This window comes from Octopus bimaculoides, chromosome 21, assembly GCF_001194135.2.
Source record: "Octopus bimaculoides isolate UCB-OBI-ISO-001 chromosome 21, ASM119413v2, whole genome shotgun sequence".
Classification (NCBI taxonomy): domain Eukaryota; kingdom Metazoa; phylum Mollusca; class Cephalopoda; order Octopoda; family Octopodidae; genus Octopus; species Octopus bimaculoides.
This window is the reverse complement of record NC_069001.1, coordinates 5,815,125-5,816,800: the sequence shown is the minus strand read 5'-3', so window position 1 is coordinate 5,816,800 and position 1,676 is coordinate 5,815,125.

The following is a 1,676-nucleotide window of genomic DNA, read 5'->3' as shown; positions in this document are numbered from 1 at the left end:
TATATACATACATACATATCATACAAGTTGCAGGTTTTATTACTAGTGGTACATCACTGGGGAAGAACACAGTATATTTTTGCAACGGCTTCCAATACATAAGATCGGAAGGCGTCCCTTGTCAATCCGCACGACGGTCGATGTGGGTTCAGTACGAGTTTGGTGCCTGGTGCGAATAAGATCAAAAACTTTTTTCATGAAATTTTATCAAATTCCTAACAGACACAGCATTCGTGCTTTCAAATCAGAGTAGTAAAAGTGCCACGTGATTACTTAGTTCTCACGAGACTTGCTCTACTTGAGACTTCTACCAGATGTCTTCTTGCGCCACATGACTGATAGCGGATAGTGTTATGTCCTCGATCTGCTGGACGATCTTGGCTGTCTTGACAACGACTGTTCTTTAAATGTAGTTCAAAATTGTAAAAATTCAACAAGATAAAACGGAAGATAGGCGAGAGAACAACAAACACGATGTATTAGTTTGACGCTTAGGGAAAATGGAAGGGTCTTTGACGTTTCGGGCCTACGCTCTTCTAGAGAAAGGAATGAGGAAAGAACACAATGGAGAGAGGGAAAAACACGGAGAGATCTTGTTCTTATTTCTTTATTGCCCGCAAGGGGCTAAACATAGAGGGGAAAACAAAGGGATTAAGTCGATTTCATCGACCCCAATGCATAACTGGTACTTAATTCATCGACCCCGAAAGGATGAAAGACAAAGTCGACCTCGGCGGAATTTGAACTCACAACGTGAAGATGGGCGAAATACCGCTAAGCATTTCGCCCGGCGTGCTCACGTTTCTGCCACATCGCCGCCCTCCTACATCACCATCTGATGCCTTGAGCTCTTTCTTGAATTTAAACACGAAGACCCAAACCTGTAAAAAAAACCTAGCGATCTCGGAATCACTGTGGTTGATGGATACAACCATAAAAACGGCGTACCTTTTCATCTCCTGTCAGGTTACAATCTGCCATGTCGATGGTGTCGCTATGTGTCTAAAAGAGAAATGGGAAACTTACAATTGAATGTACGCCATCTAACATTACGTAAAATCGATCTCCATTTAGGGCCTGCTAAACTTTGTTCACAGTTTTCACGGCGCATCAAGTAAATATACGTACACAGTTTAATATAATCTAATATTATGTAATCTAAACTGAAAAACAACTCAATGTCAAGCGGCTGAAATAAATATACACCTATATATTATATAACCAAGTGATGTACGTGATTCTGGTGACTTGGTGTATATTAAAAACATGAGCAATATTGTGTTTTTGTTTTTCTTTTCAAGCCTGAGGACAAACGAAATATATTTCAATTAAACTAAGTTATATACACACACGCGAGACGGACAAGGTAAAACGCGAAGTATAAGTATTAAACTGAAATGCTATTGAATTCAATTCTTGCCTCTTTGTATGTAGACAATCTAAAGCAAAGCGTATCAACAAGTTTAACCTAAGCTTGCAGCTATAAATTATAAATAATTCTCAAAATACTACAAGAATGTTTATTCTTTTTCTCTTTCGCAGAATTTCACCGAAGAGTTCGATTAACAAATAACCTAGAGCACTAATAACATATATATACATATGTTATATATATATTATATATATATACATATATATATTATATATATATATATATATATATATATATATATATA